Source organism: Microcebus murinus, chromosome 13, assembly GCF_040939455.1.
Source record: "Microcebus murinus isolate Inina chromosome 13, M.murinus_Inina_mat1.0, whole genome shotgun sequence".
NCBI classification, from domain to species: Eukaryota; Metazoa; Chordata; class Mammalia; order Primates; family Cheirogaleidae; genus Microcebus; species Microcebus murinus.
Genome location: NC_134116.1, coordinates 15,105,556 through 15,124,836, shown reverse-complemented (window position 1 = coordinate 15,124,836; position 19,281 = coordinate 15,105,556). Strand labels below are relative to the sequence as shown.

At 40.3% G+C, this 19,281-nt stretch overlaps 1 protein-coding gene and 1 non-coding gene across 2 annotated transcripts in view; both read right to left on the bottom strand.

Moving 5' to 3' along the window:
• Positions 1-19,281, bottom strand: part of FGF14 (fibroblast growth factor 14) — a 649,836-nt gene that overhangs the window by 550,633 nt on the left and 79,922 nt on the right. The window lies entirely within an intron of this gene.
• LOC142875270 (U6 spliceosomal RNA) lies at positions 2,619-2,725 on the bottom strand. Its single transcript, XR_012922666.1, has one exon. It is a non-coding gene; the product is annotated as a U6 spliceosomal RNA (small nuclear RNA).

Sequence of the window (19,281 nt, the reverse complement as noted above, 5' to 3'; positions counted from 1 at the left end):
TTATCACCATCTTACACATTTCATATTTATATTTTTGTGTTTATTTTACAGCTATCAATATCACATCATGAGGATGGGGATTTGACCATTTTTTTTTACTTCTGTTTCCCAGATTCTGAAAACATACCAGCTACATAAAAGGAAATTGATAAATATTTATCAAATAAGTGAGTTAATTGAAATCGTTAAAAGGATATCCATATGAATCATAAGAGCTAACATTTATTGGGTGTTCACTATCAGGCAATTTAAGTGTTTTACATGTATTGTCTTACTAAATCCTCACAATAATCTTTGAGGTATGTTCTTCTAATCCCCAATTTTACAAATGAGGAAACTAAGGCTAACAGAGGTCAAATAACTCGCCAAAAGTCCCACAGCCACAACTAGTATGAGGTAGACTTGAGGCAGACACTCACTCAAGCCTGCTTCACCCCACAAACCATTTTTTTTCTAAATCCACTCTGCATACCTCATAGTTGTGTTGCTTTGCAGAGCCTAGGTAATAACTTCAGTGGACATTAAACACTTAATGAGCATCTGCAATTCATGTCACTAAAAATCAAACTCCACACAGCAGGTAAAACACTGCATGATAATTTATCTGATTCAAAAAGCTATGTAGATTGCTAAGCACCACATTTACTAGCAGGGACGTCAGACCTCGAGTATATTTTCATTCATTGCCTTGCTAAGAGGAGGGATAGACTGCTGTAACCTTGTAATTAGCATATCCTCAACTTCGCCTCAACTTACAGGATGTTATTGATGCTAATGTTCAAATTGTTGAAATCTGTTTGCCAAGCCACTACAGAACCCAAATCACCACCGTCACATGCACAAACCAGAAACACCTATTAGATTAAATAACCTCTCTGAGGATAATTAGGAAGGTGTACAACTTGCTCTCTTCTCTGAAACCTATTCCTTAGAGCCCTGTCTTCCCATCTTAGCCCACAAACTTTCTTGCTCAAAGGAGGCAGCTGCCTTGAGTTGTTGCTTGGTTTAACACTTGTTCTTTTCTGGACTTGTCTTCCTGACCCAGATCCCTACTGCTGTTCTGACTCTCAATACAGCCCTGCTATTTCCAATCTTGTTAACCCTATATTCTACCAGGTCTGATGCTTCCCTAACATGAGGTCTCTAGTCAAGCCTAAATAAACTGAAATCGTATTTTCTCAATATGCACAATCAGCATTACTCAGCCAGATAGGCTTACAAAGTAAGAAAGAGGAATAGGTGGTAATAAGCAGCCTTCAAGAGGGACTCCAGTGACTTTCACCTTGGGGTATTCACATTCTTTTATAGTCCCCTCTATATCACATAGGATGACCCATGTAGCTGACGCTAGGCAGTAAAGGATATTAGGGTATCCACCTTGCACTCTTAGATCATTCGGTCTGGAGGAAGCCAGTGATTATGCCATGAAGGTACCAAATGGCCCTGTGGGGAAGTCCTGTTAGCAAAAAACTGAGGCCTCCTGCCAACAGGCAGCACCAACCTGCCGTCCACGTGCAGGAGCCATCTTGGAAGAAGATGGTCCAGCTTCGGCCAACCTGCAGACGACTGCGCCTTCCCACAGCACTCTAACTGCAGCCTCATGAAAGACACTGAGCCAAACCACCTGGCTAAGACTCTCCTGAATTCCTGACCCACAGAAACTGTGTAAAATGATAAATGTTTATTCCTATTTGAAGCCACTGAGTTTTAGGGCAATTCATTACACAGCAAAAGACAATTAAAACAATGTGCATACAAAATCTATTTGTAAAAAAAGTAAACCCCAAAAAGTCATGAGCCCTGTAACAAAGCAAATTGTGTAGACATTCAACTCAGCATTGGAAATATATTGGTATATGAAACAGGTAAACAAAGATTTTGTCTTTTTACACCACTTAGAGCAGGGGTCCTCAAACTTTTTAAACAGGGGGCCAGTTCACTGTCCCTCAGAACTTTGGAGGGCCGGACTATAGTTTAAAAAAAGCAATGAACAAATTCCTGTGCACATTGCACACATCTTATTTTGAAGTAAAAAAACAAACGGGCAAAAAAACCCACATGTGGCCGACTGGCTTAGAGTTTTTTTTCTTTTTTAGAAGTATACTTTATTGGTTGTCTTTTTTTAATTTTATTTTTATTTTTTTTTTATTTCAGCATATTATGGGGGTACAGATTTTAAGGTTTCAATAAATGCCCATTTCCTCCCCTCCCCCCAAAAGTCTGAGTCTCCATCATGACCATCCCCTAGATGGTGCACATCTCACTCATTATGTATGTATATACCTGCCCCCCTCCCACCTGCCCAATACCCTATTACTGTAGTACCTATGTGTCCACTTAGGTGCTACTCAGTTAATACCAGTTTGCTGGAGAATATATCTGGTGCTTGTTTTTCCATTCTTGGGATACTTCACTTAGTAGTATGGGTTCCAGCTCTAACCAGGAAAATATAAGATGTGCTATATCACCATTGTTTCTTAGAGCTGAATAGTACTCCATGGTATACATATACCACATTTTATTAATCCACTCTTGGATTGATGGGCACTTGGGCTGTTTCCACAGCCTTGCAATTATGAATTGTGCTGCTATAAACATTCGAGTGCAGGTGTCTTTTTAAAAATATGGAACGCTTTACGAATTTGCGTGTCATCCTTGCGCAGGGGCCATGCTAATCTTCTCTGTATCGTTCCAATTTTAGTATATGTGCTGCCGAAGCGAGCACTGGCTTAGAGTTTTGATTATGAATCTTTTTTAAAGGCTATTAGCTAATGTTTTCTGACCTTCAATAGAACCCTAAATATCAGTATTTCAATAAATTTTTCTGATTGCACCAATAGCCTAAACTATAGAAAACAGAGCTCCAAAGACTTTAAACTCTGAACTCTGAAAAACAATCACAAACAATAACTTTCTGCTGTCAATTGCCCTGATTTAAAATATTGTAATGACCAATCAGACGTAGATTGTCTAAGACAGAAACAGATGTGCAATACAGAAGATTAAAGACAGCATCAGGCCATGACTGTGAAAGGAAATATCAAGATCATGACCAAGGCAGGAATATTTTCCTTAAGGATGAAAGCTTGGTGTTAATACCAGAATGGCACTGTAATTAGACCGGCATTGTACTTTCTCACATAAATATGTGCTGGTTTTAGTAACCAATTAGAAATCTGAACGTAAATCATTGACATATGAGTTCAATTATCACAACTAACGTTTCTCTTTCCTGATCCTCCTTGAAATGGCAGCACAGAGAGCAACCTAAGCCAAGTGAACCCAAACCATCAATTGCAGTCAATATTCAGATACTCAAATAAACAGATGAAAAGCTGCACACTCAACTTATAGATGCACCTAATGTTGCTAATATTTACTCTGGTCTTAATATATCACCCATTCTAGAAAAGAAGTGTCATAAATCTAAAATTGAAGACAGCAGACCTGAAAATAATATTTGGCTTCTCCCTTGAAGCTCTTGGGAAGCATTTACGAGACAAAAGTTCAATAATTTTAAAGGCCTGCCCTGCCCTCAAATAAAGCACTTAGCATTCACTCCCGATGAGGAACGTACCACTCATTTTGTCAGAGATGTATCACTTTGATGCTTCCTTAGAAATTAGGCTGTAAGCCCCTAGGGTATCAGAACTATGTCTATTTATGGCTCTTCCTCCACCTTCAAGTTTTGTGTTTGGCTAATAGACAATTGTTGAGTGACAGGTTAGACAAAATCTCATCTTCTAATTGGTGCAATGGAATACAACCAAGCAGTATTGCATGCTCATCTTCTATCAGGCACTGTATTAGGTGCTAAAATTACAAAGCAGAAATAATCCTAGCTGTGGAGGAGCTCACAGTCAGCAGCAGACCCAGTCACACACATAGACAACTGCAGGGCAGGGAAAACATCATGACTGAGGGAAGACAGATGGTGGAGGAAACGACTAAGCAAATAATCATACATTCTGGAAAGAAGTAGGGGAGACAGACAGGATGAACAGGAGACAATAGAAAAGGGTGTCATGAAATTAATGACCTTGGAACTTGTCTTTACATAGGTCACCTGATGGACAGTTGAGTTTTGACAAGGTCAAAGGGGACCCTACACTACAAAGGTGGAGCTTCTGCAAGATAAAACAATGTACGGACAACACTGCTACCTGAGTAATCATCTAATAAGTATGTCTCCAGGGCCTGTAAGACCAAAAGAATGAAGAAAGAAATTAGCATACCCTCTCTTGAGACATTCAGGCCTTTTCGCCTTTTGAACAATGAATTTGGAGCTCATAGTATACTTTTTGAACTATCCAAAAGGATTCAGGTTCAAAGGCCGAGTCTTTTTGGGTTTTTTTCCGTATTCTAACTGTGGAATACAGAATAAAGCCTGCCGCCTGCTAAGATGTCCACATCCTAATCCTCAGAACTCATGCATATTATGTTATCACACGTGGCAAAGCAGCTTTGAAGCTGTGATGAAGGTTAAGGACCTTGAGATGTTGAGAGTACCCTGGATGACCCAGTGGCCTCAATCTCATCATATGAGTCCTTAAAAGCAGAGAACATTGCCTGGCTGTGGTCAGAGAGATGGCAATGTGAGTTGGATTTGATTAATATGGTTCTGAAACCACATGCAAGGATGGGGGAGCGGATTCTAAGAGACAAGGCAGGTCTCCAGCTGACAGCTAAGAAGGCAATAGAGACCTCGAGTCTATAACCACATGGAACTGAATCCTGCCAACACCCAAATGAACAGGAAACAAACTCTCTCTTAGCACCTCCAGAATCCTTTCAGCCACAGGTGGCTGGCACCTTGATTTCAGGCAGATGAGACCCATACAAGACCTACAGAACTGCGATAATTTTATGTAATAAATTTATGTTGGTTTAGGCCACTAAATCTGTGGTGACTTGTTGTTAGCAGCATTTGGAAACTAATAAACCAACATATTCTGTTTATCACCTAATGTTGTGGTTATAAGAACAGGCTTATAACTCGGACTTGTAAAACTTAATACTGTACAAGATCCAGAAATATTACAATGACATCACTCATTTTTATGAACTAGTTCTCCTAAAAGGGAAGAAGGAATAAAAGTAATAACAGGAGCTCCTATTTATTGAGGAGATGCCATCTACTTGTTATTGTGCCAAGTAGTTTACATAGCACTAATACTCACTAACATTTTTGAGCATGTGCTATGTATGTTAGTATGTGATAGGCACTGTTCTAAGCATTTTACATGTAGTGATTGATGTAATGTCCACAACAATCTTATAAGGCAACTTCTATTATTATCCTCATTTTACAAATGAGGGAATTGAGACACAGATTTTATGAGTAAGGTGCCAAGGTCACAAGGATAGTTATCACTTAATCCCCATAGCAGCCCTCTTTAGAAGCAAGCATTTATTGGGAGCATGGTGCATTCCAGGTACTACCCATTCATCAGTGCACTAATGCCCCAATCGCACCTTGATTTTCAGATGAGGATCCTGGGGTCTAGAAAAGATTATTAACTGACTCGGTGTTTCACAATGAATAAATAGTGCAGAAAACGTTAGAACTGACGGAGAACAGACTCTCTTAGAAATCCAGGGTGTTCTAGAGAAGTCCAGTAAGGCTACACTGGCATCAGAAATATACAGCTACCAGAGGATGGTCCTTTCTTAACAATCTTCAGAGGAATATTTTAGTTAAAAGCTTTCCAAACAGCTGAATTAAGGCAGATCTCTCCCTAAGGATATTTAAGATGCTCTCCATTGGCAGAAGGTGAACTTTACAATTCAGAATATTTGTATTTAACAACAGCAACAAAAAAAAAAAAAACCTTCAATCACCTTGCCACTTTTCAAATCCAATCTTGATGACAAAACTGACTCAACAAGTATTGGACACCCACTATGTGCAGATCAATATAATGAGCATCAGTGAACATCCAAACAGATATAATTTCTCCCAGTGTATTTACACTTTGTAACTTTTAAGAGAAGTTAAAAGAGCTTCATTGATCTATTGGATAATAGCCATGGCCCTAAAGAAACTTATAGGATATATCAGAGGGAAAGTTCTATCAATTTCTTATAATGTACTTGTAAAATCTAGTAAAATTCAGTGCAATTATGTCAGAAAAAAGCAATTGGACTAAAAGTCAGCAGACCTAGTTTCCAGTCCCAGCTCTACCTGAATGACCTCAGTGAGTCTCCCTCCATTTCCTCATTTGTAAAATAAAAGGATTGGTCCACAAAATACCAGATATCTTCCTTGTTCTGATGTCTGTGATTCTGCTCTCTGAAATCTGCCAATCTGCCCTTGCACAAGAGAAGCCGTTCGATTCAAGAATTTGCTGGACAAGGTACTAAAGTGGGTTCTGGTCCCTGGAGTGATACCAGAGGCAGAAGGTGGCAAATCTCCAAACCCCAGAGCCACTCCTATATGAACTGGAGAGTTTTTAATAAAAAACAGACCCTGGAGAAAGAGCACTCCAAAGTCTCAGCAAAAAATGTAGTGAGTTTTCCAAGACCTGAATAAAAATGGGGACACCAGAAATAGTAAGTAATGGCAGATGTATTTGACACTTGGTTAATGGGGTTTAAAGGGAAGTAAACACACTCACCCAAATGCACACGTGCATATAACACACACACACACATCCCCTCACACAGCAATGCGTGAGTGCTTCTCCCTCCTTCAAGTGGAGCAATGAGCCAATCAACATGGTGCTATTACACAAGCCTGCTGCACTGCACCAAACTCGCTGAGCACACAGCATGCCTGGAGATGCTACCACACTTCCCTACAAGCAGAGAGGAGGCTCTGGAACTCCTCCAAACCCTGACGCTTTTATCAGCTCAGTAAAGGCATTCACTTAACCAGTTGAAACCTCGGAGCTATCAGCCTGTACTAGCCAGCCCTGGGAGATGCAGTTTCATGGTTTCTGCAGTACCAGAGAGCAAAGGGGACCCTGCCTAGGTCTGCTAGAAAAGAATCAAAGCGACGAGAAAGTTGCATTTTACTGCCCACAAGTGATTTCTCTTGCACAAAAGGATTGTGCAGTTTGGGCACAAAGAATAGAATCATGAGAGAGAAAATTCAATAATATACTGGAGAAATCAGGCAAGCGCTGAAATATTTAATAAACGGTATGCTGAAATTAATGTTGTCTATTACAAAGTTGCCAGGGATGGAACAGCTACATGTTCATCCATTAAAGGGATTATATGGATGAAAATTCTACAGAATTAAGTAACAATCTTCTTAGAGCACAAATCCTGGTTCACCCCGCCCTTCTCCACACATGATGGCAGGAACCTCTCTGACTCTTCACCCTGCATTTGGTTTAATATTTAATCTCAGTTACTCTTGAACCAATTAAGTTTGAATATCTAGAGAACTTATCTGGATAGAACCACTGATAGAGTCTCCACGACCTCTAATTCTTCACCTCTACATAGATACTTCTCACAAAATATGCAAGGCGCTCACAGTCCACGAATGTCTCTGGGTGACTCTAAGTTATCACCTCACCAATTTAGAACTCTTTTTTTGTTATGCTATAAAATGAGGTCTGCTTCCTTGCAGCTCTGTTATTCTGACATCAGTTTACCTTTAAATGGTGTAGCTTTGAATTCAGAAAACTTTGAAAGGTATATAATTCTAACAAGCCCAGAAAATGAAAAGAAGGAAAAATAAGAGCATAATTTTACTCTTGCCCTATTTGGTCTTGGTTAAGGTGACACACACACACACACACACACACACACACACACACACACAGAGGCACGATCCTCCTCCTTTCCCCACTTAGAATCTTTTTGTGTTTTTTTAATCTTTATTTGGATTACCAACTATTTAAAGTGAGAAATCCTAACAGACAGAGAATCTCAGAATTTGAAAAAAAATGGAAGTGACCTTGAGGAGCACAAGGAGTGAGTGCAACTGATAAATATTAAAGGAGAAGAGAATTTACTTTTTGAAATTAAAATGGAATCTTTTTTCTTTAACTATGAGCTGAGCTCCCATATGTATCTTTCTTGCATCTGTCCTCAGAGTATGTGCCCACAGGGGACTGAAAAGTGTCTTTCTGGGCCAGAAGATAGAGGGAGGCAAGGAATAAAAAACCTTCTTTCCTTCTCTGTCTGTTTTCCTAATTGCCAGAAAATACCCCCTTCCTCCATCTATAAGTAACAAGCCTCAAGGTCTGGGTGAAGAAAGCCTGGCTTCCACCAGGTTTGATGTCCCTGGTCTCAGGAGTTAACTAATCATTTGGGGCCAGATTCCAGACCAGATTGTTCCCCCTTGGGGGTGGGAAGTCACTGCCAGGGTCTCACCTTCAGGAGCTGAGCACTGCACCCAGGGCATGACCTAATTCAAGCCTGTGTCCTTTACCACGCCATTATTACCTCTGTTGATATTACCAGCTGTGCCCCATATGGCCCACTTGCATTGAATTTTATACACACGTACGCACGCACACACGATTCAAAAATGATTTGGTCAGCCATTTAACTAGGCTAGCTGCTCCGATTGCATCCTCATTCAGTGTTCCTCCATTCATTACGTTCAGCGTGGTCCAAGGGAAGAGGTTATTTCTTAAAAGTGTGAAAAAAGATGCACTTGAACATGCCTTCCTTGGGGAGAACTGAGATGTTCTTTTCTAAGAAGGTCATGAACAGATGACATTGCATTTAGGAGCTTCTCTTGCCCTGGTTTCTGGGCCCTGGAGAGTTGAGCTTTATGATCTACTAGGTGCCGTTATCGGATTAGTGCTGAGAAAAACATCTTTTCTGTCTGAGCTGTTTAAAGCAAAGCTAAGTTTTGTCAATGATTCTCCCCAGGAAAGAACTGGTGTCTCTAATTCGAGCTACAACGCCCCTGCTGGCAAGAGTCCATACTTCCCCACAGCTGAATCTGGCCGATTTAAAAGTCACCTCATGCATTTGGGACAGGTTGGAGGTGTGGAAAAACACTCCCATTACAATTCAGAAGTGCTGTCATACTACTGAGAACCAAAAATAAAGCTGCAGAAAGGAGCGAGGCGAGGGAAGTAAGCAGAAGAGATTAAGGGTCAGGCTAAGAGAGGAGTTTTAAAAAATGGCAGTGTATAACACAGGATATTTAAAACAAACAAAGAATAGAGCTATTCTAAGGCACAACTGCAGTCGTCTCAAATATCTGTGATCAGAGATGAGGGCAGAACAAGTTATCCCCCTTCTCTTTATGTTTCTTAGAAATACAGAAGATGTGTCACAACGTTTACCATAATAATAAGTAGAAAACTTATTGATGTGCTAAAAAGTCTCTTTCATATATTGAGGTAAACCAAACAGAAATGAGTATTTGTATATTACTAGGGTCTCACATATTCCAACATTTGTTTCATTTAGCTCACACATTTTACTAATGGGTTAATAAAATTTGAATTTTGGAACCAAGTAACTTGAGTTTATAATAATTTAGCTATGCTGCTAAGATCTGTTTGGCATTTGATAAGTTTCCTACTCTTGAGTTTCAGTGCCCCCTCTGCTGAATAAAGTATTTCATTTTCTTTAACGTTGTCTATGATTTATGAAACCATTATTGTCCTCTCTTTTGTACTTCCCAAGTTTCCAGTATATTACATAATGAACAATGTAAAAGAGCCAGGCAAAGAAAGGTAAACCCTGCCTGTTCATTTAAATGAAAGCAAGAAAAAATACCCTAAGTGGGAGAGAACTTATATGAGTACTTTACATCTGCACAATACTAATATTCTGTTTTGAAAGAAATTTTATTTGCATAGTTTTATTCAATTATTACAACAAACTTTGGAGTACATTGTTTTACCAATGGGGGAATTTGGTGATTATCCAGGGTCACCAAAATATTAATAATTTCATTTAAAAGAATAAATAGGACTGACACTTGGGCTAATGGTTTAAAGTATCTTTGTATCCTATAACAAATCAAGTCCATCATAACTTGTATTCCCCACACACACTAATTAATGACATTATATCATTTCACTATGAATCCCAGCAGCTACCCCTGGGTGGCTTAAATGGGTAAAGACACTGAGCACTAGCCCTGGGAAAAATATAGAAGTGATAATTTATAAGAGGAGGAGGTTTATTGTTCTTTTTAGAGCATAGGTTTGAAAGGTCTCTACAGCAGGAAGCTCTTGCTGGTTGTTTTCTGGTATTCACAATGTCCTCAGAAACACATAAAGAATAAAGAAACTAGCCCTTGCCCCTGTGTGCACCCTATATACTCCCTTCAGTGCAGACTCTGCGTGGAAGTGGCTCAGGGGCTGTGTGAAAAGGCAGGTCAGGTGAGAGGAGATGAAACCCTGGCAAAGACAAACAAAGCTAGTGTCCTGCTCATCAGGTGGGACAGCATGCAGACCAGACTGCCCCTTCCTAAGCCACGGCCACAGGAGCAAATGTAGTTCAAGGACTGTAGAACACCGTCAGAGCGTTGATAGACTTATAGTTCTCCAAGGAGAAAGGCAGTACCAAGCAAGGCTCCACAGCAAGGTTCACATTCATCCGTCCAAGAGTAAACTCAACAGTCTAGTTTTATTATCACAGAAACTTAGAAAACAATTATACATAGTAAGCACTCAAAAAATACTTGATCAATTAACAGGTGGATGGATAAGCAAATAAATAATGTCATCCACTCGTTCAAAATTGTTTACAACAAGATTTGTTGTTTTTATTCTGAAAGTGTATTTCTGCTATCAAAAAAAATTGTCACATGTGTATTGACTTTTGCTAGGCTCTCAAAGCAAGCACTTGGTCATGTCTGGCAGAAGGATTGGGTGTTTGTGGACATGGGAGTTTTATTGATCAATAAAACATTATGTGTTTTATTGATCTCATTGCTGTTAGCTTTAGTTATAAAATTATATATAAAAATTTAACATATATAAAATTATATATAATGTATATATTATTATAAATAAGATATTAATATATAATTAAATATTCACACAATAAAGATACATACACACATACAAACATATATAGTATACATTATACACATGTATACATAGGTATATATGTGTATGTAGATACGGTTGTATATATGTATATACGTGATGTTTATATAATGTATTAAACCTCAACTGTGAACAGAGCACTGTGCCTCAAAGGTACCACAGAGCATAAAATGCAATCCTGAGCCTGAAGGAACTCACAGGCAAGGGAGGCAGGCATGCAAACAGCTAAGTTACAATTATGTACTTGGTCTCCTTATATAATAAATTACAACAGAAGTGGAGAACTCAGAAACTGAGTCTTAGAAGGTAACATTTGAGCTTAACCTTGGAAGATAAACAGGACTATATCACTGGAGCCCAGGGAAGGGCCTTCTAATCAGGCCCCTGGCATAACAGGCAAAAGCATATGAGAATGCATATCACCACTGAAGCAACAGCCTAGAATTAACAGGAAATGGTGAGAAGCTTGGTGTGGAAAGTGCAGTGATTGATACTAACAGGAGATTCTTTGGGAGTTCTCTCAGAAATATACCAGTTACATTGTAAAGGGGGGGAGGGAGAGTGAGGAGTTTCACACTCTTGGCCTTAACAGTTTTTTAAATTAATAGCATAATGACATTAGAAATGTCTATTTCCATCCCCAACCCAAGGAGAAATATATATTTTTCTTTTCATTTAAAGGAGATAGTCATTATAACCCTTTAAGTGAAATTCTATGGAAAACCACTCATAGTCATCAACCTTGGTGATTTTTTCAACAGTCCAAATGGAAGAGTCACGATATCATCCAAACGCTTCACAAATCTCTCCACAAAGTAGTGACAGGGAAAGAAAAAAAAATTTCAAAAGCAATCATTAAACAATGATTTATTGAACACCAATTCTACTCTCTGAAACCACCAAACCTGCTTTCCATCACTCGGGCAGAAAAATGCAGCAGTTACATAACAACTCTGCCGGATTGAGGCAGGAAGACACAGCCAACACACAAGCCACAAGATGTTTATTCCATTTAAGAAGGAGCACCTAGCCTCTCCGTGTGCCATGCAAGCCACCTTCAAGAAGCATTACATATTGAAGAAAATGGCTTATTTTCTGAGAGGTCAGTTGGAAAATAAGAGAAATTTCTTTATGGTGCTTGTACAATAACAGAAAATTTATCTTCAACTAAAGTCAATGAGCAACATTGCGACTTGCCTGACCTGGTAACCCTACAAATTGAAGTCATTAGTCTATAGCCATACCACCCTGAACATGCCCGATCTTGTCTGAAGTCATCAATAAAGTGTATTTATTTGTGTATCTTTGTGTTTTATTCAATTGAAACTGTCTCTCTCTTCCTATCAATGGTCCAAAATATGTATTACATGCACAAATGTCTCATACTGACTAGCTCCTTCTGAATATGTCCTCATTTGTGCATTCCCTGAACTGAAGGGACCATGTCTACATGTCTTCACATTACAGGTGACTTCAACCAATCCAACATTTGATTGAATGTCTACATTTTCCAGGCACTTTGCCAGGTACCAGGATCCAACAAATAATAAGAAATCTCTCTTGCCTGCAGAAAGCTGGCAGTCTAGTTTTATTATCACAGAAACTCAGAAAACAATTATACATAGTAAGCACTCAAAAAATACTTGGTCAATTAACGGGTAAATGGATATGCAAATAAATGTCAACCACTCGTTCAAAATTGTTTACAACAAGAGTTGTTGTTTTTATTCTGAAAGTTAATTTCTGCTATCAAAAAAAATTATCTCATGTGTATTGACTTCTGCTAGGCTTTCAAAGCAAGCACTTGGTCATGTCTGGCAGAAGGGTTGGGTGTTTGTGGACATGGGAGTAATCATGTGTTTTATTGATCTCATTGCTATTAGCTTTAGTTATAGAATTATATATAAAAATTTAACATATAAAATTATATAATGTATGTATTATTATAAATAATATATTAATATATAATTAAATATTCACACAATAAAGATATATACACACATACAAACATACATAGAATACATTATACACATGTATACTTAGGTATATATGTGTATGTAGATATGGTTGTATATATGTATATATGTGATGTATATATATATGTACATTGTGTGAATATTATATATTATACACATATACACATCTTTTCTAATAAATAGGTTAAAGAAATAAGTAGCAAGGAGAAAATATTATAAGAATTGCTGTGCCATTTTATGAAAAGGATCTTTTCAAAAATGAACATAGATTGCTCTGGGTCAGTCACACTTAACACAGACATAAGAGATCACTTCCAAGGTGCTTCCCAGCCTGCACCCTGACTGAGCCGACAAGACTGGACCCATCCCCTGAAGCTCTGCCTTAAGTTCGAGAACTATCACTTCCACAAACCCTCTCCCCGAGGCAGTGCCTGTAACATTTTCCTGCACTTTTTGCAGGTCTGTTTTACTTGACTAAATTCCCTGCAGAATTTAAAACACCATGGTACTGTGAACCATTTGTGTTTAAATGCCTGGTACTCTGCATGGTCTGGGTCATACCCCACCGCTGCTGAAAGGGGACTCAAAAGGCATGGATTCATTTATTAAAGTAAATTTAAAATGCATTTTCTTTTTAGCTATTTTGCAATCCTTCCTGAAGCACTTGAGGATCCTCTATCATATCACAAAACAAGAGGCAGAAATTTCTGTCCCAAATATCATTGCTTCTAAAATACATGAGCTTGGGTCCTGTGTACCTTAGGGAGAGCCCCAGGCCTGAAATAAACTAGGTAAGACCTCAAATACAGCAAGGCAGTGAGCCTAACACAGATTTATTGAAGCCTTAATTCCCTCTTCTTACCTTTCTAGCAAATTACTCCTTTCCACAAATCCCAAGATATTAAAAAAAAAAAAGAAAAAAACCTGCTGTATATTACATGACACTCTTTCATGAACATACCAGCACTGAGAAAGAGCAAAAACTAGGACATGACTACTTGGATGCATAATAAGGACTAGGTAATCCCAGAGCTACATTTGACCAGTGTGGCCTAACTAGGGGGAAATATGCCTTGCCAGTAGGCAAGGGTCTAAACTGGGAGACCCCTTGGAGTCTTTTATTAAACCCAGGGGACTGCAACATACCCGAAATTGGCATCATGCAAATTGACCATGAAATTAAACATACTGAAACATTAAGAACCACATAGGACAAATTAATCAAAATATATTTACAAATTGCCTGAAATAGATCTCTTGGAACTTTCTCTGTATATGTATGTATATGTGTGTGCGTGCATACAAAATACTACAAATGTTGACACATAATTTTAAGCTGTGCTATTATAGAACTTAATCTTTTTGTTCAGATGTCTGATGCAGAACTCTTTAAGAATGAGAAATTTTGAAAATTTTAACTACTCTCTTCCAAAGCTAATCATACAACCTCTGAGACATCTGAGAGATTACAGTAAAAATCATGTAATTCTTTCCTAGAGTAATCATCACGATCATCAATATTAGACACTGACATTTTTCAGGATGTTTGACATGTGGAAGGGCAGCTCCTCCACGCAGTGGATCTACCACATTTTACTTGTTTCAATTGAATGACTTCATTGTTTCCGTAGGTCATTCCCCATTCATTAATTCATTTCACTCAGTCACTTACCTTTTCAGACATGTGATAGAGAGAGGCTGCTTACTGATGTCAGCACACCTGCTTCCAGCAGGGATGCTCGTGGCCTCCCCTACCCCTGGCTCCATAAACCATGAAGCCACACAACCCAGTAACTAGCTTTGTGACTAAAGCAAGAGCAAATAGGTTCTGCGTAAGATTTTTAAGGTCCCCTCTATTAGTAAAGAATTTGAGCGATGTATAAACACTGCAACATTGGTTCAGCAATTTATAGTCTTTTGTTATTCCTTCATTCCTACCCATGTTCTGTGTAGTGGAAATTATTATTAGAAAAATGATCTCAATCCAAGAGGGATTAAAAACATGCATTGGATATTAGGAACAAACTGATATGTTCCTTGTGCATTTATACACATTTAAGGATTTGAGATTGTCTCATTTCTTTCTCCTGGTTTTCTGCTCCTTTCTCCCTGCTGTAAATTGAGTCACCTCAATATAAATGAATTTTTTTTTTCCCAGAGCTTTGAGACATGCTGGTTTCTAAACTGCCTTTGTCTCTTCTGCACACTTCCCAGAACATTGGCCCAAACTCTCAACATGCTTGTGAGGCTTGAGCAAGCTCAGGACAGGGTGCATGACAACAGCAGATCCCCGACTGGCCAGGCCCTGCCCTTCGCTCACTGTCTGGAAGGGAGCGTCCCATCCCATCCCATCCCATCTAGTTTCCACCAAATGTGGCTCTCCTGACTGGCCTCCTTCCCAGCGCCTGATTTCCTGTCCCACTCCCACACTCCACCTGGGAAGCAGCCAGGCTCCCAGTTCCAGGTTGACCAAGTGGAAACCCTTGCTCCCTTCCTGCCAACTCCTTCCAATAAATTGCCCTATTTACAGTAACTCTCCTCAGCTCAGATAAATTCTCCCTGTCCACAGTCTAGCCTCCTGCAACCCTGGTGATCCTGCAAAGTCCTGCTACATGAAATTGGAATGCTACCACGTGCCTTGGCCATCACCCTGGGTCCTTGCAAATCAATATCAGCCACTATTATGCTTGACTTTTGATTTTTGGTTTCTTAGATAGTGTTTACCCATTATTTTACCATTATGCCTTAAAAACTGGACAACAGGATTTGGCATTTCCAGTAAAAGGAGGAAGCTGGAAGCGCCAGTAACACGGGTCTCTCTTGGGTATCTTGAAGGCGTAGAGGATCAACCCTCAGCATTCCTGGAGGCATTTAGGGCCCAGAGGTGGAGAAGATTTAAACCACTGGAAGGAGCCAGAATCCAGTTGGCCTTCATCTGCAGAGGCAGCTCACCAGGCGGTGGGTGAGCTGTTAGCAGCAGGGGATCCCAATTGTGAATCCTTGGTGCAGAGCACCCACCCAACCCTAACTGGGTACCCACATGTGTTAGTCTGGCTAGGGCGGCCATAACAAAGCACCATCAGCTGAGTGACATAAACAACAGAAATGTATTGTCTAACAGCTCTGGAGAATGGAAGTGTGAGACCAAGGTGTCAGCAGGGTTGGTTCCTTTTGAGAACCCTAGGGTTAGGGTTAGGGTTAGGGTTAGGGTTAGGGTTAGGGTTAGGGCCCTCTGGTCCACATCTTGTCCTGGCTTCTGGTGGTTTGCTGACAAGCTTTGGCATTCCTTGGCTCGTGGAAGCATCACCTTGACCTCTTCCTTCATCTTCACACAGCGTTGTGCCTATGTGCCTGCCTATGTTTACATTCCCCCTTTGCATAAGGACCCTGTCACATTGGATTAAGGGTCTGCCCTGCTCCAATGTGACCTCATCTCAACTGATTACCTCTGCAACAACCTAATTTCCAAAGAAATTCATATTATGAAGTTCTTGGGGTTAGGACTTCAACACATGAATTTGAATGGGCACAATTCAAGCTGTAACACCTGGAATGACATTGACAGCTACCTGTGGATTACTTGAGACAGGCCTGTCACACAGTGGGTGGGTTCTCAGTACACGTGTGTTAAATAAGTGAATACATGAATGGATAATCCTTTCTGACTGCCAGGAAAGGAGCCTCTGACTCGGGGCGATGTGGCTTTTGTGATCACCATCAACACTGAACCCTGTTGAGGAGAGGAGCTGCTGCTGTGAGCAGCTTTCTGAGGCTGTGTGCTGAGAGACTGAGGCCTCCGTGCTGTCTGATCACAGCAGAAGGCTCTGAATTCAAAGTTGGAGTGCTATAAATAGCAGTCAGTCTTATCCTTCAAAATGTCATATGTACTTTTAAAAAAAATTAGTGTCATACGAGAGTCCCTGAGTAACTCGATTTATAGGGAACAGAGACCAGAAAGAACTAACTATATTGTAATTAATTACATATGCAAATGATAGACTAAATTTAGACGCACAATTACATGTCTAATCATAGCTGGCAAAGGTTGGAAATGGCACGCCTGGGCTGAGAAGCATGTCCCCACTCTGCTCAGGTGATGACGCCATAAAGCGAGGGCACTCAGGGCCATGCAGGCTCTGACTGTGAAAGAGAAACCCTGAGAACGTGGTCCTGTAGTGCTGGGCCTCCCTGACTTCCTGCAGCGTCTCTGTGACCCGCTGTCACCAGGGCACAGAGCAGACACTGCACGGCCTGGCAGCAGCTCGGCGGTGAGGAACGGTCAGCATGAGGGATACCAGCGACTGCCTATGTCTTGTCGTGAGGGGACTGAATAGCAACTTTGTCGTCACTGCTACAAGCCAAACATAGCTGTGATGGGGTGTAATTGCAATCTCAGGGAAGTCCTTCTGAACATAAAGGAGATTTCCAAGTACTTGAGTCAAATGACAGGTTGCCTGTATTCCTCCATCAACTCTGAAACCATTAGCACCACATGCTTATGTGGATGGCCACTGCACATTTCTTGGAGGATACTTCAGGCACTAACTAAGGACAGTGATTGATATATAAATAATATATAATATAGATGATGATATAAGTATTCTAAATGTTTTATGTTCATATATGCATATATACATATGTCAGTCTATATTTATTATATATATGTATGTATGTATATATACACACCCTGATGAAGACTTTTTGTTGATATTCCAAACTGCCATGGAACTATAGACTCCAAGTTCATGAAGCATGTTGTTAGTATATATTTTTTAAGACAAAGTCTCGCTCTGTCACCTAGGCTAGACTGCAATGGCATCATCATAGCTCCCTGCAACCTCCAACTCCTGGGCTCAAGTGATCCTCCTGCCTCAGCCCCCCTAGTAGTTGGGACTACAGGTGCATACTAATTTTTAATTTTTTTAATTAAAATTTTTTAATTTTAATTTTTTAATTTTTTTAGAGACGGGGTCTTTCTATGTTGCTCAGGCCAGTCTCAAACTCCTGGCCTCAAGTGATCCTCCTGCTTCAGCCTCCCAAAATGCTGGGGTTACAGGCGTGAGCCACCATGCCTGGCCTGTTGGTGTTGCTTCTGAGAGTACCGACCAAAGTGTCTCTGTGGACAGATACACACCTTTATGGCTTCCACTTTCAAAATGTATGTCTGAGCCACTGCGTGTGTGTGTGTGTGTGTGTGTGTGTGTGTGTGTGTGTGTGTGTGTGTGTATGCATGCAGGGTATTGCAAAGAATAATGGTGTAGCAGTCAATCAACAGTCCTAGGTTTCAGTCCCAGTCCTGCCACTGATGAAAAATGGAAAGAATGATTTGTATTCCACAAAGCGTAATGAAATGAAATGAAAGACATTATGTGAAAGAACCTTGTAGACTACCAAAAATAAAATGATACTTATGAGACTTCACAGGTCAGCAAAGGTAACGATCACAGGGTAAAGTTGCAGGCAACCTTGTTCATCCAAGTGGAGATGTGATTGCCCCTCCTGGCCCTGCTGACCCCCTGGGCACATCCCCAGCACGTATTCAGTTGGTGCTGTGCTGGAGTCGCCACATGATTGCATCCTGAACCTCTGCTGTGGGACTGGAATGACCCTGGAGAAAACGGTGACTTCAGTGTTCCATGCCTAGCTTTTTCATGCCCATTTCCCCCCCTTTTTGGAGACTCATTCCTTCATGCAATCCTAAAAGAAAGGGGTCCGGTTTGCTCATTCACAGTTAGAGGTTGGAGACAGGGTGGTGCCTCTTTGAGAAGCAGGTGCTCTCTGAGAGGGAACTTGCAAGAATCCATCTGGGGGCAACAGGAGACCCACCTGGGACCATCTATCCACTCATCTGCACGCCCCACACCTATCTACATAACCACATCCCTCAAATAGGGCTGAAGATGGCACATGTTATACCAAAATCTGGAAACTAGCAATGCAAGATATGAAGGAACAGTGAATTTTATTATGAGTTCCTTAAGGTGCGACACTCATTTCCTATTCCCTTTTATTTTATCCGTTCACCTTTCACACTGAATTCCTAGCCAATTCTACAGAAATTGGACTCACCATGGAGCCAGTATGGCTGTAATCTAAGTAGCCTTTCTCTAATATGTGCTCAATTCACAACCTGGGTACCTGGTACCCAGGTCAAATGAGGAGAAATTTCAGGCCATGCAAAAGTGTTGAGATGTCTTACTCCTGCTTGACATGCTGCAGAGTTAAGGCCACCAATTTGCAAGTCAGGAGGCCGGGCTACAGTCTCTCCTTGACTTCCGAACATCTAAGTAGTCTCCCACAAACCCTTCATTGCTACAGATCAC